Source organism: Borostomias antarcticus (genome assembly GCF_949987555.1).
Source record: "Borostomias antarcticus genome assembly, chromosome: 20".
Lineage (NCBI taxonomy): Eukaryota > Metazoa > Chordata > Actinopteri > Stomiiformes > Stomiidae > Borostomias > Borostomias antarcticus.
Genome location: NC_140253.1, coordinates 16,444,294 through 16,466,756, shown reverse-complemented (window position 1 = coordinate 16,466,756; position 22,463 = coordinate 16,444,294).

The window sequence follows — 22,463 nt, the reverse complement described above, 5'->3', positions numbered from 1 at the left end:
GATGCTCTCTTTCCAATGTTAGCTAACTAGCTAGCCAGCTAACATGATTAGCCTTTTTCTGTACATCATGGCTAGCTAAGTAGCCTACGTAAAATGACTCTGTCGCAATTATTGTTATAACTTTCGCTTTTGTGTAATTGTAGCTTAAATTATAATGTTGGCTTGGCAACTTGAGAATATTTCAGTTGTGTACACTATAACTTTTATGAAGTGTTGTCGTGGGCCATTGTTTCCTAATTACGGGCAATGGTGGAGTCTTCTCAAGTCTAGCAGGCTCGCGCAAGCTCCTGCACGTTCGTACTGTTTCATCGCTTGGAATAAAATGCGATAATTAGCTTACTCATTGATTTCGCATTAACCCACAACACCGTTAGTATGTGTTTGTTTTTAGGCATTCATTTTTCTGAAGTTAACGTTAACAGAATACTAGAAGCCCCAACAACGGAGCTAGGCTAGCTAGCAGGATTTGTTATAGCAGCCATCTTGGCTTTTTTGGTTACAACAGCCATCATGGTGGTTTTGGGATGTGATTTCATGTTACTCTTAACTGTTGAAATGGTTGCTCATGCTGTCAAACGGGTAAAGAATTGTGTACTACGTTTTCCCTCACATACAAATCCAAATTTAGCATAAAAGGTACTCATGATGTGGACTACTAATATAGTGTCTTGCAAAATCTATTTAATTACTGAGTGTGAAGGGTGGTAGACATGTTGCCCTGTTCCTCTAAACGTGTCAGAAATCACGTGGTCCTGTGGAGTGTGCAAGTCAGCCAACGAGAGGGTCACCCACCCACTCTCTCTCTCTCTCCCTCTCTCCCCTCCCATGCTCTGTTGCCAACCTCCCAGTTCTTGTTTGAACTGAGCAAGAAGCAGGTGAGCGGGACAGGAAGAGGCGCTAAGACGGGGACAGGCGTGGCCAGGGGCAGTCCTGGGACAGCACCACAGGCTCTGTGAGTCTTGTTCAGTTGAATGCCCTCATGAGTATTAACAGAAGAGCACCATATACATATGCACACATACACTCTAACATGTCGCTCTCTCCTCAGCTCAGCCCAATGGTCTCTGATGGTTCTGTCTGGCCAGCCCTTAGGTGGAGAAACACCTGATCATCAATATAGGCAGGCACACGTAAGTACAAATGCACATACGTTTCCATAGACGGGATAAACAAATGGGAATATTGATATTGAGTTAATGTTAGCGGTAGACATGTGAGATTCATAAGACGCATCACTGACGCCAGTGACGCCACAATATCAGGGAAATTGAGCAATTGCTTCCCTGTAGTGCAAACTTGCAAGATTCGCTCAGTTATTAACCCTTCTTGCCTTTTTTGTTGGTTTTCTCTCTCCTCCTTCCTCTCTGTGCAGTTCTCCTGTGTGCCGAGCCGCTATCCCATGTATTGCCACTGCTGACAGGGTAGAGCTCAGCCCCATGCAGAAGTGAGTGATGAGGAGAGGGAAGATCATTTTCCCTTTTTTTTTCCCTCCAGTTTTAGGAACCGTCTCAAGAATGTGTTCCCCACTTTTATGCCTTTAAATCAGGGTTGGAGTATTCCAGGTGTGTGGCCATGGCCATGAACACCAGTAGAGGAGGGAACCAAGTGTCTCATTCTCTGCGCAGTTGTGTGGTTGTTACCCCCCACTAGCTACATATTCATTCAATCTTTATTTAACCTCGTGAATCAATTGAGAGTAAGCTCTCATTTACAATGACGTATAATCACTCTATATTTGAACTTGTACTACAGGTGAGAGAATCCTTTTTAATGCTCTCCTAGCTGTGATGTTAGAGTTGTGCAAGACTTGGGTGTTCTCCTGCTCTGAGTGCCCATTCTCCTATACCTCCCAGATCTACCTCCACAAGCACATCAAGAGGAGCCATGACAACCTCTGTCTCTGCTGAGGAACACACAGAGCATTATGAAGTAGCCAGTGCCTTGGCGAAGGTGTTTGAGCAGCAGTCATCAATGGATTAACTCCCAAGACACAAGGAAGAGACAGCGCAACACGCGCTATGACTCCAGTGACGAAGGTAATATAATAAAGTGCATTCAACAGTCCCAAAAGAGTACTACTTGAGTTGACTAATCTGAGCTTATTTACCTCTACTATATGTTCCAGTGCCCAGGCAGCCGGTCGGCAGAACTCAGACCAGACCAGCTATGCCAGGTGCCAGAGCCGGAAGGCCTGCTCTGCCAGTTATCAATGCAGGTATCCATGCATGTTTGTGTTGGTGAAATGTCTATGCATATTTGCACACTGACAGTTAACTCAGGACTTTCTGAAGACTCATGTACTCAGTTCACTAATTCGCTAATCTCACATCTCACTACTTGGCAGTAGATGTTCATCGCCCGGGTCCTTTGAGCCAAGGCGCTGTGAGCCCAGGCCCTTCAGCCCTTCAGACGTCCAGGCACGAGCAGCATGCATCAGCGATTAGCACCCCGGCAAGACCAGGTCAGGGTCTGACATGTCTCATGTCGAGTTGATTCTTCCCCTTATGCCAGAATCACTACGCCGCCAGCACCATAGTTTCCTGCTCATCCCTTTATCCTCTGGTTTTCAGGTAGTTCTCTGATGCCATCGCCTGTGAGACCAACAGCTCCAGCAGTGTTGCCATCAAGCTCTGCAGATGCTGGTATGCTGAATTTTGTGAACTACTTCATGCTGCATGTAGGGATATACTTTGAGTTGAATATCCATTATGGGACCGTACAATTGCTTATAGCCACATCTGTGTTTAATATCCAGACTTCCAGAGGATGATGTGTCAGCAGTTCTCCAGCGTCATGCAAAGTCTGAGGGAGATGGCACAGACAATGATGAGGCTGGAGCAGAGGCTGGAGCAGAGACTGTCCGGCGAGTCTGCAGACAGCTATCGGGGAGCAGTACTGGATGACCTGCACCCTGCTAAAACGGAGGAGGAGCTGCTGGTCTTGGAGGAGCAGCTGAAGGACAAGGATCATCAAAGGAAGATGGTGAGTAACTTCAGGGCAGAACTTTGTTCCTTATTTTTGCAGGGAAGTGTTAAGGAAATGTAAAAGTAAATGATTGTCTTTATGTTTTGCAGACACGATATCTGAGTTCCATTGGTGGCAAAGATCTGCCAGATGTGGTCCGGCGGGTGCTGTCAGCCATTGCCATACACAGAGTGTGGTGTGTCTACAGCATCCATGGGAAGAGGGGGAAGAAGCCTCTGAAGAATATGACCCTCTACAATGTCATATTACGTAAGGGATTGTTCATATTTTCGCAAAATAATACATTGTCTTTGCTTCATGCCATGTGCAATGAAACCATTCCCTTTTTGGTTAAAAGGTGCAGTTATGGCCTGTAAGCCAAGCACCACTGTGACGGAGGTGTCTGCCCAGCTGCAGGAGATGCTGAAACATGCCCCTGCTCGATGCAAAAAGGTATGTGATGTCAGGCCGTTAATTTTCTCGTATCCAGTGACATGGCACGCTTCCAATGAACGTATGCGACTTGCTTTTACAGCCATTTCATTATGTCCTTAGGCATCTGCTCCAGCCCAGCTGACCTCCCCAGCCCAGCCCCTGACCGCAGCTCCAGCCCTGACCACAGTGGAGTATTCAGATGAGGATGACCTCTTCAGCCCAGACCCTCGATTCAGATGTGGGTGACCTCCAGCCCAGCCCGTCTCCCTTTCCAGCCTGCCAGGATGGATGCCTTTTTTGTAAAAAGTTTTTGTAAATTTTAACTCTTTTTTTTGTGGGATACAATGGTCTGTTCCCGGTCTGCCTGCCACAGAATGCGCACTTTGTTTCATTTTTGTTTTTAGAACTTTTGCAATTGTCAGATAATGGGTTGCTAGCCAGAGCTTGTACATACTTTTTTTTGCTTTTCTGGCTATGCGTAATGTGACAGACCGTAAACCTCATCCTTGTAAATATGTATACTTTTAATTTGTAATGTACTTTGTGTAATAAAATGTTCTAAACTGTTAATGGTGTTCAGTCTTATATTGGTTTGTATCATAATGCTTGCTGCTATATCCCCATATAGCATTAATTCGTTTTTGTACTGGTAAATGCTAAATATAGCCAGTGGTACTGCAAATGCTAAATATAGCCAGTGGTCAGGGTTTAGTAAGTAAGTGACCATATTTGCACCGTGCGAAAAAGACGTGCAGACCAAGTCATATAAATACCTGTAAATCTAGTGTCAGCCAAGTGAGTTTATAACGGAAGTTCCTGCCCACGTGATCACGTGCGTTCTTTGCACGCGGCCGCAACTTCTGAATGACGTGTCGTTCTAACGTAGCTGCTACTAATCGGCAGACCTCGCGTTTCCGTAAATGGCCGCGTAATTTCCGCACGTGGCGCAGATAAATCGTCACCTATAGCGGCCGTATGTAGAACGTTTGCGCAACCTGCGTGTGTTAGTAGGGCTGCCTGCACACGGAGGGGTCGGTCTACTGATCAACTCTCCTCAGACCTACTTTTATTACAACTCCCCGGACACGATTCACATGAACGACCTGGTTCACACTAAAATCGGTGATTGTAGCCGAAAGGGACGAGTTTGCAGGTATGATTCTCATCTCCACGTTGAGAAGTTAATATTCTCTGTTGACTCAAAGTGGAGGCTGTGTGGAAACGTTTGACTTATTCTCTGCTGCGTCACACCTCTCCGCCCTAAGAACACAATGCTGATTCTCTCCCTCTTTGAAAACTCTGGTTAAACGGGAACTGGATTAAACAGCGACTCATCTCTCTCACTGTTTAATCGACTGTGATATTTTGAAAGGTTATTCTGAATTATAGTAGCCTACTTACTCTGTAATCCCCTCTCCACTTTGAGATTGTATTATTTTCTGTCGAAGCAAAATGGATGCTGCGGAAACTTATTACTTTCGTTTTCAGCTGCTGTACCTTTTCAGCTGCTACCTGCCGAAATCTCACCCCCGCAGAATCCCACACCATACGCGCAGTTTGACTTTTCGATCAGGGGGGGCAGTCAGTCCCAGCCCCCCCCCCCCCATCAAATAGGGATTATAGTGGTAAAAATAGGTGCCCTGCACGGACATTGGAATGCGCATATTCTGTTACAACAACATTTAAAAACATGCTTATTATTTCGTTCTTATTATTTCCAATATCCACGTTTCGTTCAACTGCGCCTCCGCTGCGCCGTCCATTAGCACAAAAATGTGGAATTCGTTTCAATATAGCCTAGGCCTACTTCAAACAATATTTTCCAATAAATTCTTCCAAAAACTAAAACGGAATGTAGGCTATGCTACGCCTTTCATGCTTCAATGTCAAAGGCTTCAATGTCGGGATGTGTCATTATAAACAGCGTATTAGAATCTAGCAATTGCCTCTTCACATGTAGCCTATCTGCATTTATATCAAAGAATAATCACCAGAAGAATAATAGTGCGTACATAATCGATTTGACAACTGGACAATGGATACGTTGCACAGCAAATATGCAGTATCCAACAGTTCGTTCATGGCTAGCAATGGTAGGACTACAGCTATGGGATTAGCTCATGTTTGGGTTGCTGTCAAAGCTGACACTCTTATGTTGCTATAGCCTACAATTATCAGAATATGAACATTCAGTTGAAAGTTTTCCATCCACCCATAACTGGATGAGGAATCAGCACAATCAATTCTCACGCAAGCAGGAGCCGTTCAGTGCATTTCTCTGATCCGGTCGCAACCCAGTCTCTAGAATACATGTTTTGGACGCGTTGCAGACAGTTTGCGCATCTGGCCACCAGGGGGTTAGGGTTATACAATCTGCGCGCCTGTCCCACTCCCCTTCGCGTGAACGCGCGCTCGCTTTTTCTTTAGTTGTCAGTGCAGCTTGTCATTAATTTGATCTGCGCTCTTCTTCCAACAGGACAAGTGTTTCTACCACTCAAAGACCAGAACATCACAAGAGGTGCAATTATCACAAAAAGCGATCGTAGCCTATATTTTAGGTTTGAAGAGGACAATGCGAAGCTCACCGTACGACCCGTAGCCTCTGTAACATTCACAACCCATAATAGTTTTAACGAGGCAGATCAGTTGAGGTAGGCTAGACTGGTTTGGCCGGTGAAAAAGACCCAACGACAGGTCTGCGTTCTAGATGTCGAAAATCAATTTCACTTCATGCTGTAGCCTATAAGCCATGTTTGGTTACTTGACGATTTGACCATTCTGTTGTTTGATGACTCGCAAAACAATAGCCTATAATTATAGGCTTAATAACTTAACCAAGCTATTATGGGCAGATATTACATTGCCTGAGCGTTCCTGTGTGTTGCGAGGGGTGTGTGTGTGGGCGTGTGTGAGTAGCCTACTATTTTAAGATGTATGTATGTTTATTTGTGTATTTTTGTATCATGTTTCTTACTTATTTACGATTTAATTATATTGCTTGTTTATTGGAACTGTTGCCAAAATCGGAGTGCCCCTGCCAAAATGCTCCCCGTTCAAACTAAGAGCTTGTACTTTCTAGGGTAGCATCCAGGCTCCTGCTGGACATGTAAAGATGTCCCCACAACACGTGTGAAGTATGTCGGGCTTTGCAAACAATAAAAAGGGAGTGGTCAGATTTTCAATTTAATTCAAACCTTTATTATTAACCCTATAGAGTAATAAGGTATTTCAGTAGGCCTATGTTGTTTTATTGCCAGGCGGGTGCTATAACAATTCACCTTAATGTAGGCTAGGCTACTTTGTTCCTATATCAATCAATCAATCAAAGCTTTATTTGTATAGCGCATTTCATACCCAGAGGCAACACAATGCGCTTTACAGAGAACAAGGGAGGTGGGCATACGACCCACTCTCTACATATTCCAGAGGGAAGCAAAAAAACAGTAATCACCCGGGGGGTGTCCTATAGGAACAGGATACTCAAATACATGAACAATACTTGTAAATTGAATAAGATGTACTTGTTTAAATTAATTCCAATATACCTGAGTTCATGGTTTACAACCACTCATCTACAACATACCTAAATAAATAAATACCGGTACATAATAAGGTGAACAGTAGCCTAGCCCTAAAAATAGCTCTAAAATGGAACATGACATGACATGTAGGTTTACAACCCTGAGAAATAAAGTAATCAAATGCCTAAGACAGGCTAAGGCATCTCTTTTTATTACCATTATTAATGAGGCAAATGGTAACTGTAAGTTGATCTGGGATAATCTGAAGAAACGGACAGGAAAAGATCATGGAAACTCAAGGAAAAGACTTGAACTAAATGTAAATGGCTGCCTAACTCAAGATGCAATACAAGTTGAAACAGCTTTCAACACCTACTTTGTGGATTCTGTTAAGGCTCTAACATACTGTACAGCCGCCTACCAATGCTTACATGCAGTGAGATGAAACACATCCTGTCTTCTACCAATGCTCACATGCAGTGAGATGAAACACATCCTGTCTTCTACCAATGCTCACATGCAGTGAGATGAAACACATCCTGTCTTCTACCAATGCTTACATGCAGTGAGATGAAACACATCCTGTCTTCTACCAATGCTCACATGCAGTGAGATGAAACACATCCTGTCTTCTACCAATGCTCACATGCAGTGCCAGTAGATGAAACACATCCTGTCTTCTACCAATGCTTACATGCAGTGCCAGTAGATGAAACACATCCTGTCTTCGCCATAAATGAAGTATCGGAATCTCAAGTGGCAAAAATATTAAGATCAAGAACTAAATATTAAGATCAAGAACAAAAGCTCTAAAGCTAAGGATGTGTTTGGGCTGGACTCCTCTTTCCTGAAGAAGCATAGGGAGTCACTCTCAGAGCCCATTACCAAAGTGGTTAATGCCTCTGTTAGAAAGGCTGTGTATCCACAGGTCTGGAAGTCAGCTATCATCACACCATTTTTTAAGTCAGGGAATATAAATGAGGTTAGCAACTACAGACTCATTAGCATTCTCCCTATAGTCTCAAAGATAGCTGAGAAGAGTATAGCTGAGCAACTAATCACCCATCTCAACAATAGTCCCTATCCACTTCACCCTATGCAGTTTGGGTTCAGAGCCAACCATTCCACCGAAACCACAAACTGCTTCTTTTTAGAGACTGTAAAAGTGAAAATGGACAAGGGGGGCGTGATTGAAGCCGTGTTTTAGACCAGAAAAAGGCTGTTGATACCACCAGTCACAATGTGCTCATCACTAAGCTGTCCATGTTTAATTTTCACCTCATTCCTTAAATTGGATGAGATCATATCTTGAGGGTAGAACACAATGTGTCAGAATAAATGGTGATCTATCACCCCCCTGGAACATGATGTGGGTGTGCCACAGGGATGGATCCTGGGCCCTCTCCTGTTCAGTCTGTACTGTACATAAATGACCTGCCCTCTGTCTGCTCTGGTTCTCTAGTCCACATGTATGCGGATGACACAGTCATCTATGTGCATGCTAAAAACAAAGCAGAGGCAGCAAGCAAACTCAATGCAACCATGATACAGGTAGTTCAATGGCTCACTGACTGCTGCCTCCACCTGAATGCAAAGAAAACCATCTGTATGTTCTTTGAAACCAGGCCAGGTCAAGCCTGGCTTGTTTTTGTTCAGGACTGGTCGAACGGAAGCTAGTCCAACACTGAACTAGCTGTGAATTGAAATTACAGGAAATAATGTCTGATAAATTAAGGTCCGCCGGGGCCTTGAACCCCCGTCTCCCGGGTGGGAGTCCTGTGCTCTCACCACTACTCTACTTGTGCAGCGGAGATCGGCGGGTTGGTTTTGGTGTCCTTCTTCCAGTCCCTAGTCAGTCCCTCCAGAAAAACGCGATTATGCGATCGCATAATTCATTGCATTATCAGGCAAAAGGCGCAGATTATGCAAGGGTCACATAATTTTAGAAAGAGCGCATTTTCACCGCGATAATCACTGAACTGAAACGTGGAATATGCGGGGCTCGCTTGATTTCATACTTTCCGCATTTTTCTGCTTCAGGTTGTAATGTTTTTCACCTCGTTTGTAGGGTTGCCACCTTCAATGGGGAAAGATAAGGGACACCTTGCCAGCAGTCCCATGCTCACGGAACACAAATCAAGCAGGGGTCTGGGGGTCCTCCCCCATGAGATTATGAGTGTCAGACATCTCCTTTCCTGCATTCTAGTGAATTGCACCAATTTCTGTTTAATATATCAAGTTCAAAGTCCTCTGCTATTCTCATCATGAATGAAGGAAATAAATAGCCAATAAGAGTAGGCTAAAGCACAGCTGCATCGATTATATTAAGATCAAATCAATAAACATCAGATCATAGACATGGGCAAAATGTTTGGTCTGATAAACTTGGAAATAGCAAATGACCTGAACGACCACAGAGACCAGACATCGGGGGTTGTTTATAAGTTCCCAGGCTGCCTTTTAAGGCTGCCTTCAATCATGACGCCGGTCTATACCGTACCTGGTCTAGGCGCTCTCGCATCGGCTATGGTTTTGTTATTTCTCGTATCATTCCAAGCATGTGAAGACATAGTGTAGGCTATATGCATTAGAGTGGGGTGTGCACGAAAAAACAGACAGGTTCTTGCATTTTTCGCATATTCTTGCAATATTTGCAATTTCCCGCAACTTCAGAAAATCCCTGCTTTTTCAACGCATAAAATCACATAAAAACCCCGCATATTCCATTATATAATCAAGGATTTTTGCCTGCATAATCAAGGATTTTTGCCCGCGTTTTTCTGGAGGGACTGCCTAGTGTGGGTTGGGGTCAGAATAAGAGTTGGGGTTAGAATAAGGGTTGGGGTTGGGACAGGATCTGACCTATAAGGCAAGGGGTAAAGGTTGGAGTGAAAGGATGAACATGTGGATGTTTGGGGTATAGTCCCATAAAGTCATCCCCACTGGGGCCTTGAACCCCCGTCTCCCGGGTGGGAGTCCTATGCTTTCACCGCTACTCTACTTGTGCAGTAGAGATCGGCAGGTTGATTTTGTTGTCCTTTATTTTGGTGTGCTGGGACTACTGCCTCTTGTGGTGCAAACAGAGAAATGCAGGTCAACATTGACCGGAGGGAGGGAGGGAGGGAGGGAGTGATAACCGGACAAACACTATTTTAGGTGCGCTGGCTTACAGCCATGCACAAAAAACCACTGCCTCTTGTGGTAGCAACATAGAACTGCGGGTCAACAACCCGACGGAGGAAGGGAGAGAGGGAGGGAAGGAGGGAGGGAGTGACAACCAGACATTTGCTATCTTTGGTGCGCTGGCTTACAGCCACGCACAAAAAGAGCATGCAAAACACCTGATCCAGATGTCTTCGCTGCTGGTGAGAGACTCCAAGTGGTGACAGAATGCAAATACCTTGGAATCATCCTAGATTGCAACCTTACATTTAAAAAACAGGTTAAAAAGGTTACACAAACAGTCAAATTCAATCTATCGAATTTTAGGTACATTAGAAACTGTCTGAACATTGAAGCTGCAAAATTGTACTTCCATGCAATCATGTCCCATCTCACTTACTTTCTCTCCAGGTGGACCCAGGCCTGCAAAACAACTCTAGCACCCATACAATCAGTTTACAAACAGGCTCTGAAGGTTCTGGACAAAAAACCTATCTGTCACCACCACTGCAATATCCTAGATAAGCATGCCCTTTTAAGCTGGGACAACATCATAAAGCTAACGGATGCCAGTCTGGTTTTTAAAATCCTCTGTGGTCTGGCCCCACCACCACTCAGATGTTTTCACTGAGCAGCAGATACACCAGATCTGTGGTAGCGGGTGATTTTATAGTCCCACTGAGGAACAGCTCATTCAGCCAGTCAGCCTTCTCAGTGAGAGCTGCTGAGACCTGGAACTCCATACCAATTCACATCCGCAATACTGAAACACACAGATCATTCAAGCGCACTCTCAAAACATGGCTAAGAAATAATCACGCAAGTGACCATAACCGCCCGAGTCACACTACAGCCTCCTGACCTTGCCTGCTTGCCTGCCTGTTCATGTGGTACCTTTACGTCTGTCTGTCTGTCTGTCTGCTCGTATGCCATTGTCTAGTACTGTCCTTGCTTTTTGTCGTTGTAATCTGTCTTGTATTCTCTCTGCATTTTGTATTATATTTTCATTTCTTGTCTGTTAATTACTATGTTCTAAATGTGCATGAAATGTCTTTTTACTGTCTTATCTTTTCCTAATCTGTTTTTTAAAATGTCTTTCTTACTGTTTTTATCCGGCACTTAACATCTTTCCCAGGGACAGCAGTTGAAAACTAGCTACTCAGCTAACACTGGCACATTTACTATGAGGGCTCATTTTCTAAAATGTTCCTAAAATTGTTGATTAATGTGCATTGTCCCTGTAAAAAATAAACTGAATAAAGTAATAACAGGCTATAATATCACAGCAGCGCAGATTACAAGATTGGATTTGAGATTATTTTAATAGCAAGGAATGTGCACTAGACATGGAAGACAAACAAGGATAGAAATGGGCACGGCTGATTAGCTGATAACTCTTGTAGGCTAGTAGACTATTAACTAACATGTAGTTTATTGTTCAGCACAAGTTCAGTCTGAACCCATCGTAAATCCCTTAGCGATGCCCTCCGTTCATCCCGTTACAGTTTTAGCTCGATTAGAGCAAAATTATACCTTTTAAAAAGGAGAGTTGCAGTATAGCGCACATCTACTCTACCTGCGCAAATTAGGTCCTTAGTGTGGGCCTACAATACACTATATGAAAATGAATGATGAAGACAAGGTTTTTGTAGACTATACATCACTGGAATGTAGCGTTTTAAAATTGTATTGAGCCAAATAAAATAGAGGGACTATTCATATCTTAATATAAATCCAATCTGTGAACAAAAACATTTCCTTATGTAAAGGGGCAATTTGATGACATGGCTTTTCTAGTTGTCTGTAGCCTAGGCGTAGTGGTGGGGTACAGACAGCCAGAAAAGCCATGTCACCAAATTGCCCCTTTGAAAATGTTGTTCTCAGATTGGATTTATATTAGGCTATGGATAGTGAACCATATGGATAGTTACAACTGTGTTAATGATTGGTGCCCTTTTTTGGGACTTGTGTATATATATGTCCATGTTTCTCATTCACCTCATGGCTGACGAAGGTTCCACGCTGAAACGTTCTCTCTTTCTGCCCATTAAAATGGCAATTTAATATAGCCTCCCATGAGTGCTGGTCTCTCTTTTTTCATATGGATAGTGACCCGACAGTGAGTACGGGTCAGTTGCCTACTATTTTATTCCCTTCTTTCACGTTCTTCATGTCGTAGCTAGCACTAGCCGTTTACTTCAGGTTTTGTTTGCCACCACTACTTTCTGCCACCACACTGCGCACACAACTGCACTGATGCAACTGTGACGTCGACTCCAAATTGGTCTATTCGACACAACAGTACACCCCCCTTCTCTCTCACTCCTGCTCCCATGCACCCACCTGGAAACAGGAGCTGAGCGTTGCAGCTGAGAGCAGAGCTGTGGAAAGAGACACATACAGGTTAAACACCCCATACTGTATAAAAACCATCATACTGTCTCTGTGTGTCAGTCGGTCCTTGGTGATGTGTGTGAATCATGTGTTTGTTTGGATTATAAGAGATGAGTCTGACTAATGCTATCTGCAGGTGCAGTGTGATTTACTTGACCTAAAACTACGGTGGCCGACAAGGGCAAACGCGCTGCAAAGACCGAAAACATTTCCATTAGGGAGAAATGCACTGCAAATACAGCAAACATTTCCATTAGGGAGAAACGCACTGCAAATACAGAAAACATTTCCATTAGGGAGAAACGCACTGCAAATACAGCAAACATTTCCATTAGGGAGAAACGCACTGCAAATACAGCAAACATTTCCACTAGAGAGAAACGCACTGCAAATACAGAAATGACACAAAGTCAAAAACACATACAAAATCCGAAACAAATACAACAACGGAAACGTGCTGCAGAAAGCCAAAAAATATATTTGGCCCGGGGGCTAAATGCAAAAAAATGATACATTGTTTCATTTTGATTTGTCGCGGTTATGTTCAGACTGCCTTTTTACCAACCGAGCCAAATTTGATAACAACGGCATGCAGTGCTGAGGTCGCTCGTTGATTGGATGGAAATTCTGACGGGGGTCATTCCAGAGATTCCAGGGAACCGAGCGCGAGCTGATGGTGATAGCCAGACAGAAAATATGAAAAACATTCAGAAGGTGTGTGGTGCTATTACTGTTGATTTGATGCCATCACCGAATCACCACTGACCAACAAGACCAACAGACCTCTCAAAGCCACTCTGCTTCAGCTGTTCGCTGAATATATTGAATACTTCAGAATTTTTGTGGGTTCTTTTTAGCATGTCATTGATTTCCTCGTCTATATATATATATATTCTCTCTCTCTCTCTCTCTCTATATATATATATATATATATATATATATATATATGTGTGTGTGTGTGTGTGTGTGTGTATATGCATTTTTACGTTTTGGAACCCTATAGCCTAATATTTATAGTCTGTTTGTAGTCTGTGTTTGAAATGCCTGTCTGTCAAATGGCTCTGTCATATGCCAGCCTGTATCAAAGTAGGGTATGTCTAATCATATCTATAATAAAATGTTGAGTACAGTATGTCATGACATTGTACATGGTTTGTTATTAATTCAAAATACTAAGATACTGTGCAGTATACTTTACTTCTCAAAAATAATATTGCATTGGTTTTCAGAATAAGAAAAAGTGATAAAAAGAGGAAAAACCAAGGCAAAAGTGAAATCTTGAAACATCTTGAGACATTCCAAGACATCATAAGACATCTTCCAATAGTGACATCTTAAGACATCTTGAGACATAAATATTCAACATGTCTTAAGACATGTCTTCAGACATGTCTTCACTGACAAAATACATCTCAAGATGTCTTCACAAATGTGTCTTAAGACATCTCAAGACAAGGTGATGACTGGGTATGTTGTCAATCAAAATCAGTTCAATCAGTTCAATCAGTAATGTTACAGGGCTCAGTTTCCATGTAATTTATATTGGCTGCTCTAAATTATCTTTGCCAGCAGGTGTCAGTAGTGTATACAGCATTTAATGAGGGCTTGAGTAATGAATCTATCTCCCCTTACTTTGTAGTTCTTCTTTTTTCTGTGGATTTTCGAACCTAAACATGGAATTGATAAGCTGGTCTCTCAACCCAATCGACAAAATCTTTTCAACAAGAAACTCAGGACCGGGGGAACCTATGTGCCCAGATGGGACCTTTGCCGCGGGCTACTCCAGGGACGCGTGGGACAAGTCTGTTGTTCTTCTCCCTAACCCAAACATCTAATCTACTTTGGCTCCCACCCGGCCGTCAAGGCCGTTTCGCCCAAACTCCCCTGAAGATTCACAGGCTAAAGAGGCGCTGCACCGTCCCCCCTCCTCCCTGCCCTCCTCCTGTTGACTTTTGGTCTTGAGGCTGATCGAGGACGTCTCCATAGCAACCTGCTGTTATCGCTAAGACATTCCGTCCGAGTCCTCGGCCAGAGGCCTTCAGGCATACACACACACACATGGACTGAACTCACGGACTCAGACACACACACACAAACCACACCACACGCACCCACCCCCGCCCGCCCTCCCGCACTCCATCCCCTCCTTTCGCACCCTCCCCCCCCCCTCTCTCATTACAGTACAGTGCTGTCAGGATATTGCCGCGCCGATTGTATGGCTGCTTGTCGAGGCTGGCTGCCTGTATGGTAATTCCCTTCCCCCTCCCCTCCCCTGGTAACTGTAACTGCCTCGTACTGTATTTTGTAACTGCCTTGTAATGTATTTTGTATGTCGTATCTGCCTTGTATTTTGTATGTATTGTATTTTGTATGTCGCTCTTTCTTCCCTTTTTATGTGTTATTTGTATTGTAAATCGCTTTGTGCATTCGTGTTGTGAAAGGCGCTATATAAATAAAACTTACTTACTTACTTACTAATGTGCCTCGAAGCCTCTGTGTTTCAGAAAGCCTCATTTCGCCATCACTAACTAGGCTACTTCCTCGCAAATCCTCCTTTTAGTGCTGCTGGTAACTTCAGTGCCATAAGGAAGTTAGCCTGATACACCGGACATTTCACAAGTGTCTGTTCTGCTTAAATCTGAACGGCTTTTGAAGAACATTTAAAATTGTTTGCATTAAACATAAACAGACATGATGGCAACGAGCGTTTCTAACTTGCAGCCGCTTCTGTGAAGTTTAAAATAGTTTGCAAACATTCACGTAGGAAGCGAAAGTGAAGCTGAGAGCCAAAGGCAAAAGTGCCTATTTATATTGCAGATTTAAACCCAAAGCTAATGGGGAGCTTGATAACAGGTAATCTGTAAACTCTAGAGCCTTCTCTCTTGCTGAGTGGAAACGTTTGAGTTATTTTCCGCTGCGCCACACCTATCAGCCCCAAGAACACAATGCTGATTCTCTCCCTATTTGAAAACTCTGGTTAAACACTAACTATATTAAATAACCACTCACATCTCTCTCACTGTTATTTCCACTGATATTCTGAAAGGTTATTCTGAAATAAAGTAGCTACTTACTCTGTATTGTCCTCTCCGCTTTGAGATGGTATTATTTTCTGTCGAAGCAAAAGCTGAAACTATTTAGACTTTAGTTTTCAGGTGTGGTCAGGTGTGCCTCCCCCTTCTCTCTCACTCCTGCTCCACCCATCTGGAAACAGGAGCTGAGCGTTGCAGCTGAGAGCAGAACTGTGGAAAGAGACACATACAGGTTAAACACCCCATACTGTATAAAAACCATCATACTGTCTCTGTGTGTCAGTCGTTCCTTGGTGATGTGTGTGAATCATGTGTTTGTTTGGATTATAAGAGATGAGTCTGACTAATGCTATCTGCAGGTGCAGTGTGCTTTACTTGACCTAAAACAGCACAGAGATCAACAAGGTTACTCATGAGGGTGAAAGTCTCATGGAAGATGGAAAGATGGTCAGGTAAGTTAGTGCTGGCAGTGTGGTGAATAGCCATATGAAAAAAAAATTGTGCTGTAATAATGTCAGTGTTTGGAGTCGACTCACAGTAACTACAGCGCACTTTAAGAACAACCCTCATTTCATTTCAAACCTTTATTTATACTTGTGAAACACTGAGGTTTCGCTCATTTACAGTGAAAATAGAGAAACACTTACTCTGCCCCCATCTCTCTCTCTCCCTCTCTCTTTCTCTCTCTCTCCTCCTACCTTTACTCTTAAGATTTCAAAATACTCACTTTATTTTGTTGGCACTACTTCTGAAAAATGTACTCAGCTTTGTCCGTACAAAATGGCTCCTTGACTGTTGTTGGGCATCACCCAAATGAAGTATGCTGAAGGTGGAGCTATAAACGTGTTTTACTGTTTACTGTACATTTCACTGCAGCTGACTCACAGAGTACATATTAACAATAGAACACTGATCATTCAGATCATTTATTGTGGTGTATTGTCAGTCACTGTACTTTGCTTCATAATGCCATGATAACAGCTTAAATATTAACAGGAATCGAAAGCAATTCTGTTTATCTGAACTAAATTGGCTGGACTGATGAAGTGCGCAGCTGGAGTGAGAGAGATAAAGAAAGAGAGATAGAGAGAGGGGGAGACAGTGAAAGAGAGAGTGGGAGACAGTGAGAGGTAGATATAGTGCAGGAGAGGGCAGGAGAGAGAGCAGGAGACAGAGTCATAGAGAGTGGGACACAGTGAGAGATGGAGAGAGAGGGCAGGAGAGGGAGAGAAAGAGGGAGAGAGTGTGGGAAATAAAGTGAGAGAGGGAGAGAGTGGGAGACAGTGAGAGAGGGAGAGAGACAGGCAGACATAGTGAGAGATGGAGAGAGAGGGACACAGAGTGACAGAGGAAGAGAGAGATAGGCCAGGAGAGGGAGAGAGAGGGAGACAAAGAGTGATAGGGAAGGAGAGGGAGAGAGAGAGGGAGACAGTGAGAGAGAGAGAGAGAGAGAGAGAGGAGGGGCAGGAGAGGGAGGGGTGAGAGAAAGAGAAGGTTGTAAGCACACAAGATAGATCATCTAGCCATGCATCATCTATTGACTGGACTCATGGCTGTGCCCAAAATCTGTCAGCATGCAAGCTGTGCCATGTTAACCAGATCTACAGTCATGCTATAATTTGTGTAACGTCACATATCAGTCAAAAGATCGGTATAATATATGGTAAACAACTGATATTACCGTGTTTGTCAGTTCAGCCTCATCCATGATGGAAAGAGTATTCCATGTGTGATGAAAAGTTGAGCTAATGTCTATGGCAGCACATCTCTATGAAGCATGAGGCAGTGAAAGATGATTGGCTGAAAAGGAGTTCTGTGAATCAGCACTTGATTGCTCTTCCTCAAGGACCCGGATGAGTATGGGCTTGCATACAAATATCCTGTATAATATGCACATTACTCTGTGAATAGTGTACACATAATTGTACTTCTACCCCCCCCCCCCCCCCCAGTTATAAATTACTTTTTTTTTGTGTGTTAATACAGGGTAAATGGAGAACAAGGAGTTGAAAATGTGGACAAAGCACGATGCATGTTCACAGTTCGAGGCTGTGGAAGGGGAAGCTTTATCTCAGGCCTAACAACAAAAAATGCTGGTTTCTGGTGGCCAACCAACCCTGACGATTTATGTGTGACCCAAATGAATTTTATGAGCTTGTCGGAAAAAAAGTTTCTGAAGCGGTTTCTGAGTGGTCTACATTTTTGTAGAGCGCCCCTTGCTCCAGAGAGAGCGAGACCTCAGCGATGAATGCAAATGGCTGCGATCTGTCAGCATGGACGTGTCCACCATAACCGTTTGGCCATGCAACGCGCCTCTCAAAATTGTCAGATTGGGTGCAAAAACATTTAAAGAAGTGCTCCAGGAAGTCAAACAGTGCCCTTGTAGCTTTGTATCAGCAGCCGGCAAAGTAGATAGAGCTGACAAATGGACAGACAACGATGCGGTGTCAACCTCCACCCAGCAGCTTGGTGCGCATGCTGGCGTGTTGAGTTTCAATGAAAGTATTTAGCACTGAAGTGTGCCCCACAGCCAGAATCGGTGCCCTCCACAGCTCAAAATAAGCCTACTCAGTGTGCCTTCCACATACTGTTGGGTGCAGCAACTCAAACATTTACCTCCACCGAAAACCATACAGAACAACAGAATGTGTTTAACTGAACTGTTTAACTGTCTTAACTTTAGATACTGGGAATGGAGAACGGAACATAACTCTGAGAATGAGATCATTAATGGAAAACACCTCTTCATATAATCAGATGATTCTCTGTTTGAGTTCAGTTCATGCTAGACAATTGGAGAGTGAACTCATCACAACTGCGCAGTGTGATTTTGATGCCAGAGATTCAATAAAGTATTGAAACTTGCATCGACGGATCTGATTCTTCTTCCTTACGACCAGAAACCAAAGGTCACCAAATTTTTGGCGCTGCGAGCAGGATCTGGTTCAAAATATTGAAAAAGGGCCTGCGAGCGCGGGGCAAGTGGTCTGATTAGCCAAAAGAGAGGTAAGCGTTATTATCACTCTCAAAAATGGCCTCGTGAGCGCGGGCCCCCCGTGGGCCGGCTTCAGTCAACCAGACCTAAAGAACTGATTTGACATTTCTGGAAGTAAGAGTCATCTCACATCTGCTAAATTAAACTACTAATATACTGCATGATACATGATGTATCTCACCTAACTTTGAGAGCGTATAGTTGGGTTTATTTTGTACTTGTGTCAGAAGGAAATGCATGATGCGTTCAAAGTAGTTGTTAGAAGAATAATGGATGATCCATTATTTAGTAGTAAAGTAGTTGTTTGCCATAGCGCATAATGCACCGTCCGTCTTTAATATCTGTTGAACTTTGAGTTGTGTCATTCTGAAACTATTCTGAGATTAGAGTAGTCATCAAGAGGTGACAGTGAGATTTTTGTAGAATTGTATTATTGAGAAGAGTTGTGAGATGTTTCCTGTTGAAATAGAACAAGGGTTTTGCTTCAAATGAGTCTAGATAGGGCCAGAAAGATAGGGCCTAGGTACTGTAGCTTTATCTGAGAGCAAGTCCAACATTTGGCATGCATTTGTGGTGTGTTGGTGCCATCCAGTGGCTATTGTTGAAATAGTTCCTATATGAGTGTGTGGGTCTAGACTGATTATAAGGATATTTGTTTAAGTGTTGATTTGGTGTAGGCGAGAAGTAACAGAGTTGTTGTGTGTCTTGTCTTTATTGTACTACCGGTAAATATATATAAGTTTGGTGTTTGGGTGTGGTCCGAAGGACCACCATATAATAGGCTATGTTGTATAAAGGAGTGATGTAAGCTATTGTTATTGGTCTGGTTCTCCTATACTGTCAATCTGAAATAAGCATATACACACCTCACATTAGTGTCTTTCTATTTTACTTTTTTTCAAAAAAGCTAAACCGGTACCTGTTCTCTGCATCAAAACGGTGATCACAGAGTTCACTCCCGCTCCATATGCACCGTATGCGGGCGGAATACAGGGCGTGGCACCTCCGTGCCAGCCTAGCAGCCAAGGAATTGGTCAGCGGGTCCGGAGTTGCTGGAGCGCGAACCCCAACGTCTGTTTCTGCGCGCTGCGGATATCACTGGGAGGGGGGAAGCAATGGGCACTAAAATAAACGCAGAAGGAGATGAGAACGGGTTATGCTTTCTCTAATTGGTCAATGAGCTGTCCTCCAACGACAGACAAATTTGTTTTCTCTCTCTCTTGTTTTCTCTTGTCTTACACACATATTAAACACACTCACTGTTCACATGACAGGAGAACTGGAGTGATTTGAGGCTGGGTTTAGCTGATTGACCTGTGTTCAAGTGAATATTGGTTAAGACGTTATTTTGTGTAGTTCTGTCCACCCTAGGTTTTTATTCTGTGAGGCTACTGTTTTGCATCTCTGATAGTTGTGAAGGCTGGAGAGGTGACTCAGTAGTTAAGGAGGGAGGGGCTCTCTCTCTCTCTCCCTCTCTCATTCAATATGGTATAGGAAAGGGGAGGGGCTGATTTGCATGTTAGGATATTTCTGTGGTTTGTCTTGTCTTGTTTTTATGACCGCCCTCATTAAAGGACAATGCTTGTTTTTGACAACCTGGACCTTATTTATGACATATTATAAGACTCACTTTGGTGTAGTTCGGAGGAATGTAGAAGAAATTTAAAATCCAGCGCGAGCCAGTATATCCATGTAATGGCGGTGGTCGGGGCACTTAGAATGCAGTTTCTAAAAATCTATTTTCTGCCGCGAAACGGTTGTTTTCATCAATCTGTCTTAATGAATCGCTAGTTGTGCTTACATAGAGCATAACTGTTGTGGTTTTCACATGACCTGATCTCTAGAAACGTCTTTCGAAACGAAATAGCTTCCTCACTTGCTCCAGCACTAATGCGCACAGCACGCAATCGTTGCTCCAGCACACTGTGCGCATGCGTGCTGGAGCAAGTGAGGAAGCTATTTCGTGTCTAAAGACGTTTCTAAAGATCATATTACAGAGGCATGTGAAATACCACAACAGGCCTATGCTCTCTATGTAAGCACAACTAGCGATTCATCAAGACAGATTGATGAAAACAACCGTTTCGCGGCAGAAAATAGATTTTTAGTCAGCCATTAAACCTCTGGAACTTGTCCAGAAAGCTGCTGCTCGCCTGGTGTTCAACCACCCCAAATTGTCCCACACAACTTCCCTCCTCCGTTCCCTACACTGGCTCCCTGTAGCGGCTCGCATCCAGTTTAAAACTCTGGCGCTAGCCTACAGGGCAATGAAAGGAACAGCCCCCTCCTACCTGCAGGCCATGGTCAAACCCTACATCCCCTCCCGACCACTACGCTCTGCTACCTCAGGGCGACTGGTTGCCCCGTCACTCCGAGGCTCCTGCGGTCGATCGACACGGTCACGGCTCTTCTCCGTCCTGGCCCCGCAGTGGTGGAATGAGCTGCCCACTGATGTCAGGACAGCAGAGTCGCTGCCCATCTTTCATCGCAGGCTCAAAACTCATCTCTTCAGGAAGTACTACAACAATCCTCCCACCTAAGCACTTATTATATTATATTGCACTGTACTTTAGATTGTGATTCTTGCACTTTGCCTTCAGCACTAGATTATGCTCTTAGTCACTTGTTTTAGAAAGAAGATGCACTTGTGAGTTCTGGCAAGTAGTAGTACATTGGCTCTTCCTACGTTAAATGCAATTATTGTTAGTCGCTTTGGATCAAAGCGTCTGCTAAATGACTGTAATGTAATGTAATGTAATGTATTGGTTGGTTGTTTTTGGTTGATTTAGTCTTCATTGATTTATTGTTTCCTAGCTAATTATAGTCTCTTAATTGTTTTAGTGGTGTTTTATTTGGTCGGTTTGCTGGGTGAATTATTTGCTGCTGTGTTATTGATTTTTGTTTGATTGCTTAGACAGTTGTGTTATTAATGGGTGATTAATTATGATAATTGACTATAATAATAATAATAATAATTGATTAATTGCTTTGACTAATTTATATATTAATTGTCAATTGATTAATTGACAATTCACTGGCTGCTTTGATTGGAAGTTAATTGGTTAACTTAACTTAGGTTAACTTAATTAGCAGTTTAATTGCTAATAAGTATTATTTAATTGACTGTTTTTGATTAATGCTTAATTGATTAACACGTTAATTAGTAATTAATTGATTACTAATTGGAAAGTGCTGGGTGATGCGGGATTAAGCTTCCTTTTTTACATTTTTGCATGGTTTATATTATTTTGCTTGAGCAGAAATAAAAGAGCAGATGGGCAGTGGCTAGTTTCAGTGCGAACTAGAATGGAGAAGTAAGACAGCTCCTTCCCTCCACTAGTCTGGGGGTCCACCTTGGGCAAGTGGTAGTACCCCCTAGCCACCCTACCTGGGGTAACAGGAAAAAAAACCATGATGGAAGACCAAAGAGGAAGAGAGGCCCTTGTCTGGAGTAGGGCTGGGCAATAAAACGATAAAACGATAAATTCAATAAGAATCTTCCACGATAACGATGATAAACACGTTAGGCTTGTTTTCGATAAAGATGTTTACCTATTGGCTACCAAACTCACGAGCAGCCAATCGTACAGCAGCAGTGAAACAAATGCATGGGAATGGGAAGCCAGATATTTCCAGCGCAGCCCCTTCCACTCAACAATTCGGATGGCGACCACGCGTTTGGGTGTGTGAAAAATGAATGAGAACGACAACGTTAGGGAGGAAGAGATTGTGGAAAAGCCAAACAAATTTGGTTGTGTGGAAATGGTTTGGCTACCTTAAGTCTGACCAAGCACAGGTCAACTTTATGTGTAAACTTTGTCGGCGAACAGTACTCTGCGAAACTGGAAACACAACAAACCTGTTCCACCATCTAAAAAGGTACCATCCCACCGAACACTCAGAAGCCTCGAGTTTGCGCTACCATGAAAGTGTCAGCCTCCCAAGTGGGCCTACTTCCAA